The 22,972-nt window shown below is 32.3% G+C and overlaps 2 protein-coding genes across 2 annotated transcripts in view; one reads left to right on the top strand and one right to left on the bottom strand.

Moving 5' to 3' along the window:
* The window catches only part of LOC117178778 (nuclear migration protein nudC), a 297,288-nt gene that overhangs the window by 66,711 nt on the left and 207,605 nt on the right, over positions 1–22,972 (bottom strand). The window lies entirely within an intron of this gene.
* The window catches only part of LOC117178852, a 196,480-nt gene continuing 178,883 nt past the window's right edge, over positions 5,376–22,972 (top strand). Inside the window, exon 1 of the mRNA XM_033370555.1 lies at positions 5,376–5,702. The gene's annotated coding sequence lies outside the window, so the exon portion shown is untranslated. The remainder of the gene's footprint in view (positions 5,703–22,972) is intronic.

Below are 22,972 nucleotides of genomic sequence, written 5' to 3' on the forward strand. Positions count from 1 at the left end.
CCCTCTCTCTGTCTCTCTTTTTTGCATTTCTCTCTCTCTCTCTCTCTCTCTACCTATTTATCTATCTAACTATCTATCCTAGAATACAAATCTTATTCGCATGAAACACGCAAGCTACTGGTTCGTACCCAGGCCAAGGCAGATTTTTTCTTGTTTTCAAAGCACTCCAACAATATGAATAACACATAATATTAAAAACTCGGTAAAAGAATTTAACCTTTTAGAGTTTAGATATACCACTACCATATTCATTTGATACTTTTTTGATAACATCAATTTTTTCAATAATTCTCAAAAATCGTTTTTTTACTAATGAGAAAATGAAATAATGAAATGGATAATTTAATAATTCAAATATAAAAGATACAGATTTATTAGTTATTTTTTCCGCTATGGGTACAGTTTTGTCTATTTATATCATAATCATTAAACTTGAGCAACAGTAATAAAATTTACTTGGGAATCTCATAACTTTCTTCCGTAATTATATTTAATGACCGCAGTGCGATATTTTAAACGAGGAATTTCACTACGAAAAATTACAAAGATATTTTTGTTCTTTCGAATGATTTAATTTAATGTTAACATTATCCAAACTGAATCCGGACAAGGTCGTTACCGTTTTTTTTGTTGTTGTAAAGTTTAATTCAAAGGCTCCTCTTTTATTTGTATTACGTGTTGGAACCAGTTGTGCAAACTCTTTAAAATCAGATAAACGGTTATATCTTTAAAACCTGTTTTCAATAATGCTACAATCTTTAGAAATTGTGATTTTTTTTTTAAATTATGGAAATTTCCCACAAACTGTCCCTTTTTACCCAATTGTATTTTTTAACTTTTTAAACTATATGCTTAAATATGTGAATTACGATAAAACTAATTACGTCATTTGATTCTTGGGGGAAAAATGACATATAGTTCATACTTTAGATTTTTTTCTACATTCCATTTTTTATGTATTATCAATAAATGATGAAAAAGTAGTATACTAAGCAATTGCTTATTTATATTATAAAACAAATTTGGATGGATACAAAAATTGTTCAACATATGGACTTTATGTAGTTTTTCTGTAGAATCGAATGTCGAATTCACTTTTTCCGTAACTCAACGATTTAACCCTCTGATGGTGCCCTGTGTGTGCAGTCACGTGGAGGTAGTATAAAAGTGAAAATTGTGAAAAAGATATGAAGAGCGGAGTTGTGGTAAAGGTCGCTAAATTAGGGGAGAAATAAGGCCCCATTGTCAGGCATATGACCCTACTCAGTAGCCTGCATCTATTCAAGTTATAAGTCCTGCAAAGTTAAAAAATATGTATGTTAAACAATTTTTATCTCTGAAGTAAGTTATGGGTAGCTACACACTTAGTGCGCCAGGAACGGGACGCCAGAAAATGTGCGCCATCAGAGGGTTAAGCAAGTTGTTTAAGAAATTTTCGTTTTAACGATTAAAAAATAAGATGATTTCTTATATAAAATCATCTTTTAATAAAATCCTCTCATCCTAATACTAACTTGTTTTTATATCTATCAGAATGTCCATGCCCCATAGCTTAAAAAATTGTTTATAACTTGATAAATTCCTTATGAATAATTAATTTATGCCAATTTTTTATTGCTAAAGACCATTCTAATAATAAAGCAGAACGATTTTAGTACAACATAATTTTTTATACAACAAACTGATACATTAAATTATTTGCTTAAATAGATTTTTTGTAACAATAGAGTAATTTTTAAAATAAAACAGTTACGAGGTTTAATATACATATGTGTGAAGGAAATATGTACTACCGCTACTGAAATGTAACATGCATTGGTGTAGGGAATTTAATATACATGTGTATTACATGTGTATTAAATTTAATATACAGGTCAGTATAGCAATGTGCGTGAAAACTCAACGTGCTTTAATTTCTTTAAATCTTGTCAAATATTATAAAATAAATTAATAATCTAGAATTCGTCGACTGAATTGTTATTTATTGTGAAAGTGCAATGTACGGGTAAAACTTTTCCCTAATTTAGCTTTAAATAGTCCAAATTTAAAGCAAAGCCAGTTCATTGTAGGTTAGGTCTGTTATTTATTTGTTTAATAAAACTTTTCGAATTAAAATTCATTTTTATTTCTGGTTAACAGGAAGAAGGTATCATGTATTATTATTAAAATCGAAAATTACTGCTAAACTTATTTTGAACTTGAGAAAAATGGAATAATCTTATTTTTCTTGTAAGTGATTAACATGAATGTATATGAAATTTAATAAGGTCGCTCTTAATGGCTATTTCGTATGCTTGATATATTAATTTCAATACGCATGGATATATTAAATAGAATATTATTGTTCACAGAGTAGCATAATTTCACAACAGTCACCTATATTCTATTGACTGAGCAAGTAGAGTACGACCTTGTGAGGTAATTTTAAGGGGACGATCTCTATTTTTCACTTCATTTAGTCTTTAATTTCTATTGGTTGAAATTACGTCACTTTCACCTTTTGCACTCTACTCATAAGTAGAGTGTAGAATGAAAAAAGTAAAAGTGAAGGAGAGCATTAAAAATGAACTAAATTCTGGCGTTTAAGTAACTTCCCACTTATTATTTTTCATTCCTTTTAGAAATATGTATAAAAAGATTCTTAGTTCAAGGGTGGTACGACACAGAAAATTATGGTCCATTTCGACTTCGAAAATAGGTAAACTATAATTTAAGAAGACCACGAATTTCTCAATGTAATCCTCGAAATTGACTTTTTTGATAATTTTTTCCACTCGATGCCGTTAATTGACTATCCGTCTGCTCTTTTCATGTTTTCATACTGATCGAACAGGAATATAAAGAATATTTAGATTTTTTGGTTGAATAATGCAGGTTGGACTCATATGATTTTTTGTTTCCCAGGTCCATCCTTTTGTGCGCCGCACCACCCCTTTAATTAGGGGTTCCGAAGAAGGGGTGGCTTCTTTCGGTATGTTCAATTCGCAGTTCAACACAACTGGAAAAGCACTCAAAAATATTTTCTTGTCGTTGCTTCATTTTCTGTAAACCAAATGAGCAAAACTTACAGGTTTTCATACTTCACATACATTTTTTACAGGAGGCACTGCGTCCATTTCAAGAGAATTTTTTCTTGCTGGTATTCCCTCGGGGTGTTGGAATATCATATCTCAGGTTACTATGTTTAGAGAAAATCATAAGAACTTTGTCTATCAGGGAAATTTTAAGACTTTCGTAAGTATGTAATGTAAAAACATCCTGAACCCGCGTGGAGGGCAATAAGTTGATGAAAAAATTATTGGATTAAACCACTATGAGAATTGCAGAAATTTTTCGATTTTCTGAAGTAAGACTTTTTGCACGACTGACATGTGTACAGTTGTACAAATGCCACAATAGCGGCTCACCCACGTCTGATTTTAAATCTCTGTGAGTCCCAAAATACGTATCGGACCCAAAAACTTGATGGGACTTTTCGACTATTTTCATCTGTATACACCCTCACACAGATAAGGATAACTCGCCGGACACCCTAAATGATAACGACATACCTTTACACAGCAGTTTTCAATGCATAAGTTAAAGACTTTTACAGACCATGTACCGTTGCTAAGTAATTTTGCAAAGATACCAGGTCTTCAAAAGTATAATTCTGAATATTCAAATTATTTATCAGGAGCAATATGCAATTTTCATTGAATAATTATCACTTATTATTGTTTTAATTTATAAATTTTGATATTTTATGATATTTGACTTAATATTGATTTATATATTTCACTCTTGTGAAAATAATTTTTAAATTAGTTGAAATAAAACCGATGATATTTCTTAAAAAGTTAATACCTTAACAACATCCAAAAAATAATTTTTTTAAACATGGCAGCTCTTTTGCTCGATTCTCGAATTAGGATTTTTTCCCTCAAAATGAGAATATTTTGTGTCAAACTCTAACTTGAACATAACTGCATTCTCATTATCTGGTGTCTCATTTTAGTTGTTATTTAAAATAAGAAATAAGCGTACCTTTGAGGATCAACTTTTTTCCGGGGGGAAATTAAATATCTTTTAATTTATGTGCTGACAACCTTAATATGCGATGTACAGAAATAGTGTTATGTCATAAAAACTAAAAATGTGCATTTTTATGGACAAATTTTCTACAAAAATATCACTTCAGAACATCATATCTCCACAGGAAAAACAAAGTGAGAATCTAACGCTAATTTCAGGTTACCATTTCTCTGCAACAAAAATTAACCTTGGTAGTGTGAAAGTTACTCTACAATAAGATATCATTCCTTTCGGACTCAAGCTTCGAAACGTCACCTGCTGTCCATATTTTTTACAGTTTTAAGGCAAAAACAATAGATCAAAGTTTTGTACTCGAAGTTCAAGCGAGATGGCACTCCATCTAGAAATTATTGGAAATACAATTTATTCCAGTTTTGACTATGTCGAAAACTATAAAAGATAGACTATTATTTTTTTGTTAGATGTGCAGATATTGATTATTGACCGATTTAAATTTTTCGTTTTGTCTGTCCAAGTAACAACTTTTCTACACTAATAAGTTTCGAATCTAACAGGTACCATCCTAAAGTCCATACTCCTAGAAATGCATACTGGTAGATCTTTAGCGGCACACTGGACACGGCCGTGACCGTTTCTATTTCAGATTTTCAAATATAAGATATTAGCTGCATATTCTCAAAAACATATATTCACACGTGCTCAATTGACAAACGCACCTAGTCAAACAGCCCATTTAGAGTAAATTTGCAAAACGCAAGTAAATGAGTAACAGTCTTGAATCATTCAACATCACCCTTTACTTCTAAATTTTTCTTCAAGGTCGCATAAGTTCCTTATTTGTCCACGCTTTTCTGAGATAATCATATTTGGTACCAGAGACATGGTTTACGACCCTTTTTAGGCCAAATCCCAATGTCAAGTTCGGTACCAACTAGCAGAATACTGCATCCTCTTGCAATTTTTGCTTTCAAAACTGGCGTTCGTCTCGTTAGCGTTGATTTACGAGCCACGTTAAGAGAAACGACTTCGGGAGTGCAGGCGCATAAAAAATAATGTAGGCGTACTTATTTTTCGCTCCTACGCCATAAAGGCGGGACGAACGGATGGACTCGCATGGCACTGGGACAAGGTTGTCAGGGGCCCATAACTATCGGACTGACACACAACAATGCGTGTTACTTACCTCCGATTTTCTCTGGGCCCCCTTCCCCTCTCCTGACACCGACCCGGTCAGGACCGGCCCCCACCGCAGTGCATGACCGCGGATTCGATCCCCCGCGAGGCGTCGCGGACTCGATCTTTGAATACTGTGGCATCGCCACGGCGATGACCAGTCGACGAATTACGGGCGAAACCGCGTGTTTACGAAAGTACAAAGCAACACGTTCTTACGTCGAGTTCGGCGTCAGTGACGTGCCTCGGGCTATTTGACCTTTTTTTCCCATGCCTCTCCAGCGAATATTCATCAATACTGCAATTTAGCGCGAGTTGATATGTGCAAGTGAACTTTGAGTGCAAAGGGCAAATCAGCTTGCACTAAATTTCAAGCAAAATTGCAACTTTATTTTTTTACTGAACGGCCAAAAGTAAATTCTTCAAAAAAGCCTTCAGTGATCAACAGAGTTTAGCGAAAACCGAAGTTGATCGAAACTCACCAAGAAATTACGGTAAGTAAAGCCCTTTCACTTCCGCTAGAGCGATGCAGTTGCTGTGTTTGGCTTTCGAACGGCGAGAGTGAATACCAAAATAAACTCGGATTATGTGGAGCATGAGAGATTTAAAATTTGTAATATATCTCATCATCTCGATGGTGCTCAGCGAAATACGGCAGCTAATATGGATATTTCCTGTAAATTCTCTTCTGAAACGATAATGTTCAGAATTACTGTTTATAAAATGATCTGCAAGAAATGATCGAGAAAGTAAAAGTTTATTTAGTAGAAAAAATCCATGCGGCAGTCACATAAAGCAAATTTTGGTCCGTTGCTTTATTTAGATAATTCAATAACTACATTTGCACGATATGAGAAGCAAAAAATAGAAACTAACATGAAAGTTCTATATTTTATACTTATGCAGCCTTAAAGACAAAGGAGGTTTCTTCACAAATATTTTATCTTGACTAAACTTTTAAAGATTATAAAAATTGAAATTTTGTAAACAAAGATCTGTAGGTGCATCGAAAATATTTAATATGTGCTCATCGAATTTTAATAAACCTAAGTACGTTAAAACAATTTAAATATTTCATTCGTGGAAATTTTCTCTTCTTTAACACCGTTTGCCAATTTTCGTAGATTTTGATAAATGTTTGATTATAATCCATCCCGACATATTTAATATACAGATCAAATTGTAATAAATCACTATTAGCTATGATAAGTTTAAGCAGATTATTTTTACATCCTCATTGAGTGTAAAATAAAAATAAAAATTCTCGATCTCATAGTTTTGAACGCTTCTTTACGTTTCGACACTTGCAGATTCCGAAAATCATAAAATTTTGTTAGTGCCTGTCCGTATATATGTATGCATGGTTACCTAAATGTTGTTATCATACTAACTTTTGAAAAATTTTAAAAATCGAATCAGGCTTTGATAAACTTTTTGAGGGTTCAAAAATCAAGGTCGGTTTCATTAACCACATTCGTCCAATTAAAATTCCAAAATTACAAAAAGACTTCCAAATTATCTTTATAACATTTTTAAGTTCGATGAACATTAAATAAGTTATATGCTTTTCCGGATGTACTAGTGAGATTTACTAGATATTGAACACATTTTTAAATTATCCTCTTTAAATTTGTCCATAAAAACAAAATATGACACAAAATGAAATGGAATATATGAAGTAGGTATGTTTTTCGATATAATGTCAATAAAAATGAGATTTCCCTGATAAATAAAATAATGATGAATCAAATAAGATTAAAGGATTTGTAGTAGATTAAATTTGGAACAAGAAAGTCAAAGGATTCGAAAAAAAAATAGTAAAAATCATTGCACTTTATTTTAGAAAGATTCTAATATATTCTACTTGATCACTAATATTTCATAGAACTTTTTAAATATGTTTCCATTCCAAAATATCATTTTTAAATGAGATCAGACTTATTACCATTTTCAGAATTCTGAGACTAGGTCATAAAACACACTAATGTATATTTTTTTCTTCGGTCACATATTAATTATTTCATAGAATTACACGGTAAGAATAAGTTCTATCAAATTTACGAAACTAATTCAAGAGTAGCAGATATTGAACACACTTTAGTTGAAGTCAGGAAGATCTGGTTATACGTTAAACTATTTTTACTAGATATATAGAATGTTTCAATAGTATTTAAAATTAAAGACTATATAACATGTACTGGCATGAAAGCACTGTGAGTAGATGCAGGGTTTGTTAGAGCAATTTGACAACGGAAAAAAATAATTTTTTTATATTATTATTATTATTATTATTATTATTATTATTATTATTATTATTATTAATCACTGGGGGGTAGGTATATTTACCCTCGATGAAAATAGTTTATAAAATTGTTAATTTTGTCTAGAGTTTCAGGACACATAATTGAATTAATTTTTAATTGAACCAAACGTTTCTGTGGTAATCGAAAAATATAATTTATTTAAAAACATTATTATTTCACTTAATTTATTAAAAACAAACAAGATTATTGCCATTTATACATAAAATCAGATACTTAAACGGTTTAACACATTTTAATTCATATCTCAGGATTCGAACCCTGCAAACACTACCTAACCACAAATCTAACGCACGCCATTTTATCTCTTGTAAAATAAAATATTTTTCAATCAAACAAAGGTCTCCAAAAAGTTCCTCTTATATTTTTAAGTATTCTGCACCAACAATTTTTTTAAGGAAAAATTTTTATTTCTAAAACACTAAAATTGCGGTGAAAAATATCAAAAAATAAAAAGAAAACTGTTTAGAACTCGTCGAAAGGAATAATTTTATTTTTGAACTTCAATCTTGTTTTTGGGCCTTTTTAACTTTTTAGCTGCTATTGTTATATTGGAACTTAATAATGGTTAAATTATGCTTTTTTCGAAAACATGTAATTGCTTATTATCTTTCTGGTATTTTTAGTTTAGATAAATAAGAAAGAATTTGAAGGATTAGAAAGAATATATTTTGTACTTACATTTTACATTAAAAAATTAATTTCTCTATGGGTAAAGTAGAATAAATTGTTGACAACGAAACAAAGTACAAAATTAAATGTTACTTATAATGCTGTGTTTCATCTGTATTTATTTGCATGAAATAATTTTGTTTTTAAGTATTATATTACCCCTATCAACACCTTCATATGTAGCAAGCAAAATATCTGTTGCTCTTGGATTAGTTCTATAATCTTTATAAAACTTATTTTTTTCCGTGTAGTAAAGTGAAAAGACACTTATTCAATTCCGATTCAAAACTCAGGTTTAACCTCATTTCTAAAAATTGCAGTGCAGAATGTTTTTCCCATTAAGGTAAGTGTGCCAGTTATCGGAAGCTTAAGGCGGAATCCAGATTTCAAATGCTTAAAAAACTATAGTAAACATATTTAAAGCTTAAGAAATGGGTTTTATCGAATAAAGCGTACCTTTAGAAGGGTAAATTACTTATTACTTGTAACATATTTTAATAGAATGAATATTATAAGAAGTTCGAAGTTATAAATACGAGAATGCATGGGTTATCGGCAAGTCAGCATTCTGGCTGTTTCAGTTATCGGCACTTCGATTTGGGAGTGATCGGCAACAGCGTTTAGTAAAATACATTTTTGCTGAGAACGAAGAACACAACAGCTTAATATATGTAAAATACTGCCCATCTGCCGACAACCCATGCATTGACGAAGACTGGCACATTTACCTTATATCTCGGATATGCAAATCAATCAAATTTCAATTGTAAATTGGTTAATATTAGTCCTTCAGAGTTAGCATCAGTAACAGGATTCTATTCTAGAATTTGTTTAGTAAGAAAAAACTCACCGCATATTTTCAAGAAAAGGTTATTGAAAGAAAGGAACGTAATTAAAACAGCAATATTTTTGCAACACCCACATCGAAAGTTGGACTTTCCACGCCTATAAATCATGTGAAGAAGTCTTCAATTTTGCAGTAATTTAATTCCTATATATAGAGGATCTACGAAAGACTTTTGATTGGTTTATATACACACAGAAGATTTCTAAACCGAATAATGACTAGTTTATTTATCGGGTGTGATTTTTAATCACAAAAAGCTTCTATCATTTGTCAAATGCATTAATAATTTTGTATGTTAATCTCCAGCAATTGAATTAATGCCAAACGTTTTTGAAATATATAAGGCACGGGTGCGAAATTTTCGAAAATGCCACTTATAAAATTAATGTCAAAGAAATTTTTCTTTGTTCGAAATAAAACTTCTATCTTAAGGAATTGCTTTTCTTCCTGCCTGTTTTAATTATCATAATTATTTTTAATGGTTTAGAATAAGTGAAATTCTTACAAAATATACCATTGCGGATAATTGCAGGTAATAATTGTGCAATGTGTACTTTAACCAAGCAAATTAGTTCGATAAACTTACAAATATGATTCAGGGCATAGCATGCGACAACAGAAATGATTTCGAACGTGTGTGCGTCATTCCTTTATGGTTCTCGAGCCACGTTTAATCAGAGGCAAAATCTGAAACACGAAATGCACGGGGGTAGAGGTTTTGCTCATTTGCTGACTCGTTAATTTCAAAGCATTATGCGTGGTTTGTCATACACGATAGCTTGCATTGAATCTTTGCAAGTGATAATTTGTATATCTCTCGTCTGAGCCGAGGTCTGCGCTACAGGAGTATTTCATAGTAGGTTGTCTTGCGAAAAAATGTAGAACATTGACAATAATAACGAATTTAGAGGATTAGCCGATTATTTTGAACATAATACAGAATGGATAATCAAGGTGATAGCTAAATTCAAGAAAAAAATGGTGGGTATTTTCCTGGTACGCAACATTATTTCCCGATGATTGAAATCATACAATTCTTAAAATAAATAATTTTTTTAAAATAAAAAGATTGAAACATTGATACAAGTTCACATTACAATATTCAAGTTTTTAAAGTTGAACCTTTTTTATTCGAAGTAATAAAACCCGAAATTAAATATAAAACAGAAAAAGTGCATTTCCGCCGAATCTGATTCGTTTTAAAATCAATAAAAAAATACCGAATAAAATGAAAGCCCTCTAATTAGAATATTGTTAATTCTGAGAGCTTCAAAATTGAGCATTGTCAATAAATGAAACATTCAAAATGGTGAAATATCAAATCAGACACCTTCAATTTCTTCCATTTGTAATGGAAATCCTGAAGAATTGAACAGTTTAAATTAAAAGCCGTCACATTTCAACAATTCTGGAAACAATTATTTTTAATTTATTGCATTGGGCAAAAAAAAGTTTTAAAATTAGGTATTTAAAACTGTACAACTTTATAAATTGAACATTTTAAACTCAAAAATTCGAAACTACAACACATTAAATTGGAATTGTAGAAATCTTAACGATAATAAAAATAACATACTTTATAAGATAAATATGAATAAATAAGACTCCCGGTAAAGAAGCAGTCCATGTTATCATTTTTAGTGTTCAAAGTATGATGAACTCTCACTTGTAAAACTTTAAAAAATTGAATTATTAAAAAAAATATTCCAAATTAAGGCGTAGGGTGTAAAAAGGAAATATATCATTGTTTCTTTTTGGATTTGAACGATGTCTGAAGCCCCCCCCCCCCCCCTCGCAACCACCACTTTCGCGCCTCAATTACTGCGGCTTAAATTTAAAATGTTCAAATTAAACGATCCGAAATATTAAAAATTGAAAATATAATACTTGGAAATATTCACAATTTGAAATAGTTTAATTTTAAATTATTTTGTTTTGATCAATTTATTTTTAATTATTGTCCATTCTAAATAAACAGTTAATATTAGTCAATTTTAGAAGATTTTACTTTATAGTCTCCGATTAGATATTGTTCATTTTGAAATATTTTCAATTTGTGATTGTGAAGCTACGATTTTAAAAAGTACAATTTTGACCATTTTAACTTGCAAATCGTTTAAATTTGAACATATTTAGAATTATTAATGCTTAAAGTTTTTCTTCAAACAAATACTATTTAATTTTAAATATAAGTTTAATTTTTTAATCTATAAATAATGTACGTTTATGATTAATCGACTTAAAACTGTTTACTACCCAAATTCTGTAATTTCACTTTTAATTTTTGATGCTTCCAGCCTCCAAAACTGTATGTTAAAATTCTTTTATTTCAAGATGAATGATTATAAATTTAAATTAATAAATGAACATTTTAAAAAGTAAACCTAATTTTTCAAGTAGTAAAAAAATGCACTATAATATCCCTGACTTCCCAGTCTCAGAAAAGTCTTTCTCATTTCCCTGTTTACTGGAATTTCAATTATAAATTTCATAAACTAACATGCGCTGAGATAATATTCTTTGTACAGATCAGATCTGCTGATTTATATTAATTGCAACATGGATTTGAGTTATGTTAAAAACTGATAAAGCAATCACCTTAACATAAAGTGAGAGCAAAGCCAAGAGTGGATAAGCAATTAACTGAAATTTGTTGCGTGGGTGATCTTTGTTAAAATTATTATAGACTTGATTCCATTATGTGGGACGCGATTTAGTCTAGTCGCGTTTCAGTCTTAATAGGCTTAAGAGCAAAAGAAAATGTCGTGTTGAAATTTTGAATTCCTAATAGCTATATTTCAATGCATAATAAAATTGTAAATATAATTTATGCTAGCAAGATACTTACCATTACAATTTCAATTAGACTCAATAAATCAGTTTTCAAAAATAACAACTTTCATGACATATGAATGTAAGCTTCCTAACTTCACCACTCGAGATAGATTCTAGTCATTTGGATACGTCGAGGGCATGAATCATGCGATGATTACAAAATTGTAGGAATAGATACAATAAATTAAACAGGATTAATACTAAAACTACGTATTTGGAGAGTATAAAATGCATAAATTACTAAACTTTTTAGCATCAAGAATAGAAATCTATATATCGTGCCTCAGTTTTCGGGAGAACTTAACCTAATAATCTAAGCCAAGAACAGTTTATAATGTTCTATTGAAAACTCAGCTGAGTTTTTATAAATGCAGAAACAATTTCTGGATGCGCCGCATAAAACAACGCTCAGGCAATACTGACCCGAAGGCGAAGCTTTCCTTGCATGATACTATACCATGAGGACTTTTATACTCCCTTCAATGAGAGAGCGAAATCAGGCTCGCAGGTTTCTTTTTTAACGAAGGCATCGACAAATTTTTTCCTTCGGTGTACAGCCAATCGCTGTTGAAGGGACAACAAATTTTTTCAAATAGACTAACTCAAGTGGTTTCTGAGATTTTTTACAAACTTAGTTAGGGCCACCACTAAACCCTTGAAAGCGGAGGTCCTACGCATTTATTTGACAAGCTGTGCAAAGAGAACAAAATTTCGTCCTTTCAGAATTTCTTTCACTCGTTAAACGGAGTATAGTGCTTAAAACTTTAGAGAATCTGACTGTCGGGATAAAAATATTTGGCCTTGATTTTGTCTTGGGTAAAGACTAATCCAAAACAATTTCAAATTATTTTGTATGTCTAGCTCGTGAGACCGGAACCAGACTATTTTTGATATTATAAGACGCATATTTTCAACTTAGAGACAAAAATTGATGTCTTCAGAGAAGATTATTTGTTTTTAAAAGAACCTTAGTGATTTATAACTAGAAGACAAGTTAAAAGACTGCCAAGGCCTCCGAAGGTCATCACTAATCCGCTTTAAATTTTACATAATGTTTCTATGATTTATTTTCATGATATTTATTCTTTATGTATTAATAAGTTTGTATGTCTGCAATAGTTATATTCTTTGAATGACGAATCCAAAAATGTTGTCCATTTTGTCCTATCTCTAACAGCTCACCAGATACTTGTAGAAACTGACAGTTTTTATCTTTGTATGTAAAATTGTATATACTGGTAGTTTTTTAGACCGATAGATGTCTTATCAGATGTCAACTTTTTGGTACCAGCCTATAAAGTCCACCAGGTCTTGCCTTGACACAGCAAGAGCCATACATGCAAGAGAAGTCTGTATAACTCCACTGTCTAGCTGGAGAGACGGAAGAAGACATCATGATCTTGAAGACATACTGAAGACAGTCAAGACAAAATCAAGGTCCAAAATTTTTATCTTGGTGCTGCGTTGGAAACTCGGGTTCTATTCTCGGCAAATGTGTTTTTTCATCTAACTCAACTTTTTCTGTTCCACCCGCCACGTAGCTTGACGTTTTGACTGGACTCTGTACAGTGCGCGAGGCTAGAGCAGCCCAGCCGTCGACGAACTGTAATCTCTTTAGTTGCCTAAAAAGTAAATGACGGGATTACATTTAAATCAATAAGCTATTTTGAAACTCGATTTTTTTACAACACGAGAATAAATATAAATTAATACCTCGACTACCTACACAAAAGAACCTCTTTTTCACTTCCATTTTTCTCCGTCAGCCATTTGCAGGCACACGAATGGACCTGAAAATGTTTCCAGCGGGGACCTACTTGGAGGTTCCACTCTTAGTCTCTCCCTGGCCAAAAAGGACAAGGAGACCGGAAAGAAACGGTTTCAGGTAGAATTTGCATCTTATACAGTGAAAAAACACATTTTTTTTAAGAAATATTTTTTGTTTAATTATTGTACTATTTATGGTGATTTTTAATAGATTGCAAACCTAAATGGACTTATTTTAAAGCCAAAATGAACTCAGGTAAATTTGTATTAATTTATGCATAAAATACTTACTTTTTAAATATCTGATCTAAAAGTTAGGTTAGAATTCGTATTTCAATTCCAATCGTATATTGTTCGTATTCTTAGCATAATCTGTATAAAATTTGTCACTACACACATTAATTACAGTTTATTTAAGCTTGCGATGCATTCAAACTTACATGAAATAGTGAAATAATTGTGTTTTAAAAAAAATATTTTTGAAAAAAATGTGTTTGTTTACTGTAAAAGATGAAATTCTATCTAAAGTGATTTTTTTAAACAAGATTTGCTTTTACTATTCAATGATTGTTTTACATTTCACAAAACAGCCGTAAAACATTTTATGCCAAAATTAAAATACATTTTTAAAATTGTACCTACTTTTTCTAGTTCCAGTTTTCGGAACCAGGTGGCGAAATGGTCGACCACAATTCCCAATACGCATATATCTAGTTATTCCAACTACATTGCATTGCTCAGCTACAATTATACTGAACGACTATTTTAGGCATGTCATTATGATTACGTATTAGCTGGACCAAGCATATTTTATCCGCAAAGAAATATAATCGCATTCCTTTTTTATAGACTTGTCTGGCTGTATCTTTCATATCAAAGTGTGCATTATTTGACTATATTGGAATAACTATCGTGATACAATCTAGAACCCAGTAGCAACAAAAGAATCGTTATCAATCAAAGTTTTTCTTGTGAAATCTTGAAGAAAAATATGTAAGATGGATTAAATACAAATTCACATCACTAAATATATAGTACTTTGAACTTTTTTATAGAGTCCGCCTGGAAAAAATTTTTTTATATTAGAATAATTTGGTACCATATTTTTAACCATCATTTGAACTCCTGAAAAACAAAAGAGTTTGCAGTTTTCACTTTAAACATACTTTTTTGTAAGCCAAGCACGAAATGTTTGATTTTCGAAGCGTGTATTGCGCGCTGGAAGTGATCAATTCAAGAACCTCCTTGAGCAAGATTACTTTTTCTAGCTGCTCCGACTGCGCAGTTCGAGCCAGTTTACTTTTTCTTGATGTTGCGCTTGCGCATTTCGATTTAAAATTACTTTCCAGAACTGCCGGAATCATAAACTCACTTCATTATTATTCCAAGCTTGAGATGATATTGATTGTAAGCAGTGAATAGTGATTAGACAAACTCGAAGTAAGTTAACATTTTTCCATAAATTTCCGGAAGTTTGAGTAAGTTAGCCATTTTCCATACATTTCAAAGCATTTTAGGGTTCTTTGCAAAAAGCTTTGGAAACCTTAAATTTCAGGAAATCTTTGGTAATTTACAAATTAAACGAAAATTTTAGAATTTTAACATAAATTTCCAAAAATTTGTTTTTATTTTTACTCAAATCAAAAATTTCTTGCATCTGTTACAAAAAAGATCGTGTGCAACAGGGGCTGAAGGTAGACAACTGCAACTCTTGTGAAGTTTACAGTGCTTGCCATGGGATCATCTTCGGGTCGGTTCCGGCTCGTTTACAGCTCGCCTCCAACTCTCCTACGACTCGCCTACAACTCCCCTACGATTAGCCTCTGGTTCGTACAGCAAACTTCACATTCGTGTTGAACTGCCTACTTTCAGCACTTGCAGCACAATATACTATTATTAATGAGATATTTATCCCTAATTAGTTAATTAACGAACGTAACACGGAACGAGTGACTAAGCGCACCAATGTTGCTTCAGAATGTGTCAGGTGGCGTTGGATCATGCGTAACGGGTAAACGAAGCTTTCGTTCAGCCAAAAGTTGGGGTGATCCAACCACACTTTGAATGGATGATTTTTGATAAAATGGAATTCCCAAATCAAACATACTACCTTGACCATACTAGGATTTGTGTACATCTATGTCTCAAAATAGAAATAGACCTGGTTGCAAGGGAAATATTTTTGAATTAACTCAGAAATTCTCAATTATAACAGTATGACTAATAATCCTCAAGAATTTCTTTTAGTGTTGTACAAAAAAAGGGTTGCCTCATTTTAAGTCGGATATTGACCTAAAATTTAGATGCAGCATTTTCCAGACAAAAAAGCGTTAAATTGAGTTGTTCAATAAAAGAAAATTCAATTCGTTGCCCCGGCAACGACTGACATAAGACCTGAAAAAAATAAGGGGCAGCAGTAGGCCTAGCTTTTTTCTGTGTATGCTCCGTCGAAGGGATTAAATTCACATACATACAGAATGTTTATTGTGATGGAAGCTTCTAATGTGTCCCCTACGGGTTAAAATTTTTCTTCCACCTTCTTCCCTATTCCTTTACACACCCCCACACACTTACTTGGTGGTGGGAGGAGGCCCTACAGTTTAAGGTGGGTTCCGAACCACCAAGAGCAACAGCTTTAAGTACTTAAAGAAACTTTTCCTCTAGAGGTACCGCGGTCCCACGAGTCTCCAGAGTGCGAGGCGGGAATTGAACCCGCAAGCCGAAGGAGTGGGTCCAAAGCCTACGCTTTAGCCCCCACGACCATCGTCCCACTGGAATGTTTATTGTTAGAACGCAAAATAGAAAATCGAATTTCATGTTAATGCAAGAATAATTTGTAAAAAAACGTATTTCTTTAAATCCTAACAAATACTAAGATTTGACACAATTTTACAGAATTGTATTAACTGGATTTTTTTTATATATAATAGAGAAGCTTAGAGCTTGTTCCGCGTACCTTTCCATTTGTTTCTCGAATTCTCTGATTAAAGCGAGCTTTCTAACCGGTTGTCTTTATGCTGATGTTACTAATTATAGATTGTATACTTATAACAGTCGAAGAACTCTTGCGAAGTCAATGGCGAGAAGTAACCTTTCATCGTTGAAAGTTAAGTCACACACGTTGGTTCACGGTGGGATAAAAAAGGCAAAGTGCATTCTTGTACAGAACTGAGTTTCACGGAGACATGTCATGGCATCCACCGTAAACCAATCGCATAACCAGATAACATGTTATTAGCCTATCACCTACACATATTCGCAGCTACTGCTGTCACGCCCATATTATTATAAATTACTTGAAAATTCACTCACCTTTTCAAGTACAAATATAACTGAAATATCAATCAAATACAAACCTCAATCAAAATTACATTATATATATATATATATTTTGTTTTTTGAAAATTCATGAACATATACAGATACTAACTGGAAGAACCGCAATGAAAGAAATGCTTGAGAATTATTAATCACATGATTATTAAAAATCAATTTTATCATTATTTTATTTATTATTATTATACAATTTTATTAATTATTAAAAAATAATAAAAATTGTTGCTTAAAAGTACAAAAATGTGCAACTATATTATCTTCAGTTCTAATACAGATATTAAAGCGATTCAAACTGCAAACTGGAATGCATAGGCTCTATATTTATTTTCAATAACCCGGAAGAATGTGTTAGTCTTCTTTTTTGTGAAAATCGCGATATTTTTAGACATTTTTTTGTTGGAAGACAAGTGACAGAAAGCAGGGGGGCACTTTTTTTGTTTTACTGCCGACCGCTGGTGCTATTCTTCGGCCCCTAGTTCTGAATGCTTGGATGGCACCTGGCCACGGGTCAAAGAAAGGGACCAGCGGTCGGCGGTAAAAAAAACGGGCCCCCCCTGCTTTCTGTCACTTGTTTTCCCACAAAAAAATCTCTAAAAATATTGCGATTTTCACAAAAAATAAGACTAACACATTCCTCCGTCTGATTGAAAATAAATATAGAGCATGTGCATTACAGTTTGCAGTTTGAATCGCTTTAATATCTGTATTAGAACTGAAGATAATATAGTTGCACATTTTTGTACTTTTAAGCAACAATTTTTATTATTTTTTAAATTTCTCAACTGCAACTGGTTTACAACAGTTTTCCTCATACTCATGAATTTTTTCAAATTTTTTCTATCGCCCCTTGTATAAGAAATAATGCTCTAAACTTGACTGTTCTTAAATGTACCCAAAAATCCTCACTTTTTTTTTACATTTTTCAGTCTGCCAAGCACAAAAATTTTTTTACATAAACGTCTTCAAGCTCATTAACGCAGAGCACTTTCAGCTTTTAAATGACGGTTTTTTTGTTGCGCTAGCATTTTTTTTGACCGAGTTGTTAAGCTTTAAAGGTAGATGCCTATAGTTTTATCGACGATAGTAGTACAATGTGAAGCGACGCTTTTGCACTTGATCACGCGTACATATAAAAAATAGTTTCCCAGTCGGCCTCTACAAAAAGCTACAAATTATTGATTTTTAGCATGTGGACTTATATTTCCTCAAGATTTTAAAAGAAAAACTTATTCGTAAAGAATCATTTGAAGCTACAGGGTTCTATATTGTATTATGAAAGCCGCATATGGGAATTACCTAGAGGGACAATTTTTCTTTAAATTGAAGAAAAATCCTCAGTGAACATAAAGCAAGTATAGAGAAAGTGTAAACAGTATTTTTTACCTTCAAAATCTATGTTATGCGCGTATCGCTTCACTCGCGAGTTTGAGCGCGCCTAGGGCGCGCGACGGTTGAATCTCGCGCTTCGCGCTCGATAATAGGTTACCTCGCGCATCGCGCTCGGATATTTATTCTTTGCATTTTGAATGCTTGAAAAAAACTTTATCAAAAAGATCTCTTTTTGATGACAGTATTTATATGCGTCTTCATATTCTGAATTGTCTATTTAATTAAGTATAGTAAAAGATTAAGTTTCTCAAAGCTCTGTAGGCTTTGACGTACACATTCTCATCGTGACACTCGCGCTGCGCGCTCGATTTCCGACAAAGATTTGTAAACAGGTTTTGTTGGATTTTTTTCTCATAACTTTCGTCGTTTGTCCACGCATTTTTTTTATCTTACTTTTTTCATCGTTATTTTTCACGAATAAAACAAAAAGTACGCGTCCTATCAAGAAGTCCTTTCTTTTAGGACCTAGAAAAAGTGTGCCAAAGATGGATTTGATTCGTTCATTTTTTCGAGAGTTATCGTGTTTACGGACGGACGGACAGACAGACAGACACCATCGTGAAAACCTGATTTTCGGATTCAGGGGGGCTCGAAACGTGGAGATCCGTTAAAAAAGTGTGATGTCAAATTTCCGACAATTCTAATGCTTTCTCAATCATAAATGATGAGAATGTAAAAATATGTTTATTGAATGTCACGGGTGTATAGATATATTTTGTGTTCTACATACGTTTTAAAATATATGTTTGCATGCACATTTTGATTCTAAGAAAAAGGTAATGAAATTTGCTATTTTAATCCTTAAAGGAATGCATTATTTCTATAACAGGAAATTTCATCATTCAGAGTATTCAAAGGTTTATAGCGTTGCTGATTTCAAAACCGAAGTAAAAACTTACAGTTTAAAAATGGAGAACCCAATTATAGCGGATCATAATTGTGAAAATTGAACCGATTTCACTAAAATTTTTTACTTGGACTTTTTTGGGTCGCTGACTTCAAATCAGAACTCGAAATGTCAACATTCAAACTGGCGAATCCGATGTCGAGGATAATAATGGTAAAAAAAATTATTTGACTATAAATTGCTGCTTGGGTATTTTTCTGGTGGCTGATTTTTGGTAGCTATATTATTCCTTTACGGGTTAAAATAGAAACTTGCATCGTCTTTTTTTTCTCAGAATTCTGACGTATATTAATTTACATGCCGGCTAAATAATCAACATGCAAACATCTTTTCAAAAAAATATCTAGAACGTAATATATACGCCCGTGGTATTTAAAAACCGAAAATTCTTACAAAAATTGTTAACTTGAACATACATTTTTAGGATAAAGTTTTCTTTTAACTTTCTCTACAATTCAACTATATTAGCGAAGAATTTATCTTCAATTTAAACAATAATGTATCCCTCTCGGTCAATCTTATAAAAAGTTCTATGATTTTAAGACAAAACTGACAAAACCGCCCATAGTGAGCCGTGCCAGTATAGCTGGATCATGCAAACTTTGATATAAAAGATTATCTTAGACAAGTCTATGAATTAGGAATATAATTTAGGATAGTTTACGAATTAAATATTCTTGATGTAGCTTCATAACAGGTAATCACAATGATATGCCTAAAATAGTCATACCGTATGGTTATTGCCGAGCAAGCAATAAAATATAGTTGGAATAGCTACAATTATGCATGTACCGTCCAATTATTTGCTTCAGTGCATCACGCCTGCTCTGAAAACAGTTTCACTTAAAAGAGCAGGCTAAAGTTTATACCCTAGATATTATTATTATTCTGAGTAGTTTTAATGTATATGAAAAATATATAATTCGTCTCCTTGCGAAATTAACTCGGCATTCGTTTTCTTTCGATCGATTTATATGATTTTTTCAAAAGGAATAAGCAATAGGTCCAGTTTTCTTTGCTAAAAACATGTAATGATGCGTTTCAAAAATCCTATATAATTGAGGGGTCGTCTGATGTAGAAGTGGAAAAAAATCTTTTTTTTTCGCTCTAACACTAATGTTGGATTGAGCTTCTTTTATGCTAATGAGCCATGCAGTGCTGGCGCGCATTTGAACACCGCGACCCAGCCCCGTGAGCCGACCTACTCACGGCACCAAGGAGCCGCAAAACTGATTATTCATGCATATTTTTTTAAATTGGCGGACACGATCATTCAAAACCTCTCAAACCAATTGACTTGTTATTGTGTATTCAACTAGTTAATAAGTACCATTTGTCAGTGAATTAATACAATAGCTAGTTCGCACATCCACCCAAATACCGCCAATGTATGTGGCTTAGCGAAACTAAACGAAAATTTTCTGTAAGAAATACACTGAGAAACTTGGTACTGGAAAAATTACTAAATTAGGTTACAATTAAGGAACCAAGGCGATAATTCAGGTCCGTTAAGCTGGCAGGAACACATTGCAAAAAGGAACTGAAAACTTATAGGGAATGTAGGGCTCATTTAGGGCTAATTTAATGCCCCATTGCAAAATTTAATAATCTTTATTTAAACAAAAAAACCGGTGGCCATGCTAGCTTAACGTTAAGCTAGCAAGGCCACACAGAGAAAGAAACTACTTAGGCATTATTTTTTTGCACAATAATTTAGGGCTCATTAAGGGCTTACCTAATGCCCTATTTTCAAATTTAATGCTCCGTAATTTTTCAAAAAAAAAAAACCTGTGATCATGCTATGTTAACGTTAAGATAGCAGGAGGACACAGAGAAAAAACGACTCAGGCATTATTTCTTTCCATAATAATTTAGGGCTCATTTAGGGCTCACTCAATGCCCTATTGTCAAATTTAATGCTCCGCAATTTTTCAAAAAAAAACACCTGTGGTCATGCTATCTTAACGTTAAGCTAGCAGGACCACAAAGAGAAAAAAACGACGTAGGCATTATTTCTTTCCACAATAATTTAGGGCTCATTTAGGGCTCACTTAATGTCCTCTTGCCAAATTTGATGGCACGCATTTTTTTCTTAAAAACCTGTGGTTCTGCCATCTTAAAGTTAAGATAGCAGGAACACGCAGAGAAAAAAATGATTTGGACAATATTTCTTTGCACTAAAATTTAGGGCTCATTTAGGGCTTAATTAATGTCCTCTTGCCAAATTTGATGGCACGCATTTTTTTCTTACAAACATGTGGTTCTGCCATCTTAACGTAAACCTATCAGCACCACACAGAGAAAAAAACGACTTAGGCATTATTTCTTTCCACAATAATTTAGGGCTAATTTAAGGCTCACTTAATGCCCTATTGTCAAATTTAATTCTCCGAAATTTTTTGAAAAAAACTTGTGGTCGTGCTATCTTAACGTTAAGCTAACAGGGCCGCACAGAGAAAAAAACGACGTAGGCATTATTTCTTTTTTGTAAACAATTGATAAAAAAAGACATAGAATCAAATCCGACGCGCCATTCTTTTGCTACTATGAGGGAAAAGATATTTAGGGTTGTATTTAGTGTTGTTAAACTTCTACTTCAACTCATTATGAAATTAACAACTGTTTCAAGTGTGAAGAATAATTATTAAGAATCCATGTAGCTTTTTTTCTTAACTTCATTAAAAAAATGGTTTTAACATCATTTCAAAAATAATTTTTACGTCAAGGAGAGCTTAATGAGTATTAATAGACTGTCACTTATAATTCTGATATCTGTCTAAGAGAATATATACAGCTTGCATTATAAATTTTCATTTACTTCAAAACAGATTTTTTATCGTCTTTTGGAAATTCTGTTTAAGAGTTACATGATTTTCAGATAAATTTTCATCATTTTCTAAAATATGGAAGGTTGTGAATTTTGATTGAATCTTTTGTGGTATCCAAGATTATTCCGTGGGCTTAGTAATGTTGCTAATTTCCTGCCAACTCATTATGGAATTAACAATACTTTCAACTGCAACGAATAATAATCTAAGGCCTGCGATATCCATGTACAATTTTTTATCCACTTTCACAAAAATTCTTAGACAAAGAAAAATATCTAAAATATTTTTTAGTGTTGTCCAGCTTGTGTAAAATAATTGCACAAAACCCTAACATTATCCTGCTTAGAAATCGTACTTTATCGACACATTTCGCTATTTAATAGGGATCTCTACTTTTAACCGATGCTTTAGAGACCAATATGCCCGAAATCAGTGACCGGTAATTTTGATTTGACATAGCTTGACGGCCACGAGGAAATTAGTGAGAATACTACAAGTATGCAGCCGAAAGTCATTCTTTTCAATTATAGAAAAAAGTATGCATAGTATTTCGGATATTTATTCAGCCATACAAGTAAACAGTGCAGACTTGGATAAAAATTATTTCGTACAATACACGACATACATTTTAAACTCTATTTTAAAGACTTACGTATTTCCAAAAGGTATTATTAACTTATATTAGAAAAATCATTAAGTACTTATATTACTTGTATAATATTTATTCTTTTAATGAAAAATTTATATACTGCTAGCAATTAAGAATTAATACTATCCATTTTTCATTTAACAGTGGAACTTCGAATATCGCCTGATAATTATAGAATGCCTGATAACGCTCTTCTTTCAAATTAACACTTAC

Source organism: Belonocnema kinseyi, chromosome 1, assembly GCF_010883055.1.
Source record: "Belonocnema kinseyi isolate 2016_QV_RU_SX_M_011 chromosome 1, B_treatae_v1, whole genome shotgun sequence".
Lineage (NCBI taxonomy): Eukaryota > Metazoa > Arthropoda > Insecta > Hymenoptera > Cynipidae > Belonocnema > Belonocnema kinseyi.